Source organism: Dioscorea cayenensis, chromosome 7 (assembly GCF_009730915.1).
Source record: "Dioscorea cayenensis subsp. rotundata cultivar TDr96_F1 chromosome 7, TDr96_F1_v2_PseudoChromosome.rev07_lg8_w22 25.fasta, whole genome shotgun sequence".
In the NCBI taxonomy this organism is placed as follows: domain Eukaryota; kingdom Viridiplantae; phylum Streptophyta; class Magnoliopsida; order Dioscoreales; family Dioscoreaceae; genus Dioscorea; species Dioscorea cayenensis.
Genome location: NC_052477.1, coordinates 13323030 through 13326849, shown reverse-complemented (window position 1 = coordinate 13326849; position 3820 = coordinate 13323030).

Here is a 3820-nt window from a genome sequence, read left to right as displayed (position 1 = left end):
ATAAATAAAGAAAGAAATAACACCCACCCGCATTATATAGTCAGTCTAGGTCTATTATGACTACATTACATGACCAACGATTACGTCTAGTTTGATGGCACCAACTATAATGTAAATCACGGACATCAAAAGCCTGTGACTCAATCCACTTCCTTCATGGGTGCCCGAGCCATTTCGTTTAATATTAGCAACCACATTCGATTTCATGTTTGTCGTCGGATGGCTTTGTCACTCGTCAGAATTGAGTATATTGGCTTGCTATGTGCACGACTATACCATTTGACTATAAAATCATCCTCTACGTAATAGTGGGCATTCGTGTCCGTTTACGTAATTGGGGCACATGCATGCTTGCACGAAGCCCATGCATTTCCAACCTTCAGCGGAAGTAATTCGGATCTAGAAGCTAACCACGCGGTTGTGGTCATCAACCACTTCATAAGTGTCTTTTGTTGGATCGGCCCACCCCTAAAAATGACTATCCTAGATAATTTGTTCAACCTTCTTGCGTATCTTAAGACGAGGTATGTATCCCAATTATTTGGTTGTTCGCGATCTTTCTCATGAAAGATATTCATAAGTTTAAACCCATGAGATGAACACATAATATACACATTAACTCTGTATAATACATAGAAAAATGGAAGCAAAAGACATTACATGAAAAAAATATTTGCATGTGTTCATCAAGTTTAACCTTATGGAACCAATCATGCTTGTTAGCGGTAGATGTCGTGCATCTTTAATCAAGGCATTGAAGAACTCGCCATATTGAGTACATCTTGCACCATCGCATTCTTTTTAAATATATAGTTTGACCAATGATCAACTTCGGACTTGTGTAAGCATACTTATTTTTCATGATTACGCCTCAACATTACCTCTCGGTGCTTTCCCAAGTCTAGCATTGTTCTTTGGAAGTTTGCCTCCAAGTGTCATAGGCACAACCATGCACGATGAGGAAAGACACATGTGATGATGCAACTCAAACCCTTGGACCAATCCTAGATGAATGTAATAATTTTATCAAGTCGCCTCGACCATACACAAACTCGCCTCACGAGAGTAGAAAAACTAAGTCCAGTTCTCATCAATTTCATTGTCAATGATAGTGAATGCTACATGAAAGAGACTCTGATTGTCATCTTTGCCTATTGTCCATAAAAGAATACCACTTTACTTGCCAAGCAAATGAGTTTCATCAACAAAATGTGATGGAATGCACCCTTGCTTAAACCCCAACAAACAAGCCCGAAAAGAGAAGAAAACATGCTTAAACCGCATACCATCATTGTTAATGGTGACGCCACTACCGGGATTCATCTCAGTCACTTTATTTGCATACCAGAGAAGTAAATCGTAGCTACTAACCTCACTAGCATGAATGGTGGCCCGGAAACCTACTTACCCATCCAAGGGCTTTCTATATGTCAGCAACTCTATACAATGACCGCTCCTTCTGTTTCTGCATGACACGGTCACAGACCCACTTCTTGTTTGCTTTTAGATGTGTTGTTGTACTAATACCTCCACTGCAAATATGTGTTACTTGCATTGTCTTTACCCAGAATATCTCTACATTTTACTCTTTGGTCCTATGCACTCGCCACTCGCCATTGGCAATCCGGAGTAGCACACCTAACAGTCATCTGGAGTTTTTGATTTTTTATAAATATAAAGTCAAAATTTTATCTTATAACAGTGCTTTATAAGGCATCTTTGAACTAATCTACAGTCTCAAAACATTGGCCTACTTTTAATGTAGATGCATTATATGTTTGACTCAACAATACTGACCACCTCTGCTGATGAATGTTGGGAGAGAAAATTCTTAACGTCGACGTTCATCCTACTCAGAAGGATTCCCTACGTGGTAATGCATAACATAAGAGAAGAAAAAGCAAATGTCGTTGACAAAGAAGATTTATTGGATTGTGGCCATAAACAAACTAATTTTTTATTTTATCTCACATGGGCATTTTTGACATTTCGCATTCCACTAACTGGCCCACTTAATACTATGGACCAAATAGAAAATGGCCAAAAAAGAAAGGATGATATGGAATTTGGAAAAGTCAAAATGATTGAATGGGAAGTTTGCAACTTTCCAGGAACTTATAAGTAATTTTCCCTTTTTTCAAACATACCAATTAGTAGTCGAAAGTAAATTCTTTCTCTAATAATTTTTTAAATAATATATTGTGATAAAGATTCTTCCGATTATAATTTTTAATTAACTAAATGATAAAAAGTAGTGAAAATCATTTTGGGCCCTTAAATATAATTTTTAAAATTTAATATATGTAAATATATATATATATATAGTGGCTAATACATGAATTACCAGCTATAAAAACTATTGTTAGATAAATAGATAAACAAAAATGTGTTTATAGTAGCTAATTAAAAAATTTGCAGCTAAAAACACATCTATATCGACGAATATATAAATCACCCGGTATAGGTATGATATGCTGTTAATCTATAGTGATTAATTTGAAAATCCGCCACTATAGGGGTTTAGCGCGGTTAATTTATAAATCTACCTCTAAATTTAGTCACTATAACACAACATTCTTGTAGTGAGAATGTCGACGGCTAAGATGATAACAGAGTTTGTATATGATGGTAGTTATAAAAGAAAGGAAAATAGCGTTTTCCTTTAAGAATAGGGTAAAAAGAACTTTAAATTGGGTGTGGGTTAGGTTGATGAAGCCAATGTTAGAGATGGCATAACTAGTGGGTTTGATTAGGGATGGCAAATGTTTATATATAAAAAGCATATATATATATATATATATATCCTAATTCAAATCAAATCAAAATTTTAAAATCACATATAGCCAAATCATAATCAAATTAGGACAATATATGGTTAAGTTAAAAATTTCATAATATTTGGGTATATTCAAGATCAGCCAAGAGCATAGATCTCGAGATGATCTAAATTTTTAAATCCCAAGATTAGCCAAGAGCACAGATCTCAAGACGATCTAAAATATTCAAATCTCAAGATCAGTCGAGAGCATATATCTTGAGGCGATCCAAAATATTCAAATCCTAACATTAGCCAAGAGCACATACTCAAGGCGATCTAAAAGCATTCAAATCTCAAGATTAGCCAAGATCACCGATCTCGAGGCTATCTAAAATACCCACATCTGAAGATCAGCCATGAGCATAGATCTCGAGGTGATCCGAAATACATAAATCTTAAGATTAGCTTAGAGCACATATCTCTAGATGATTAAAATTTTCTAACTATCAAGATTAGCCAAAAGCACGGATCTCGAGGCGATCTAAAATATCCAAACCCCAAGATCAACTGAGAGCACATATCTCAAGGTGATCTAATATATCTAAATATCAAGATCAACTGAGAGCACAGATCTCGAGGCCATCTAAAATATTCAAATTCCAATATTAGCATAGAGCACTGATCTCGAGGAGTTTTAAATTATTCAAATCTCAAGATTAGCCTAGAGTACAGATTTTGAGGTGATCTAAGATGTTCAAATCCCAAGATTACTAATACAAACTACAAAAATAAATTAAAATAAAATAATAATATATATAGATATATAGATACATAGATATATAGTAAAATAAAAATATGTATAATAAATAATAAGAATAATAATAAAAATAATAATAATAATAATAATAATAATAATAAATATAAAAAATTAATACAAATAATAAAAAATACATAAAAATCCAATTTAAGTTAAAGATAATACAAAAAAAAAGAAATCAGATAATAAATAATAATAATTATAATAATACAAATCATATAAAGATAATAAAAAAAATAAATTAA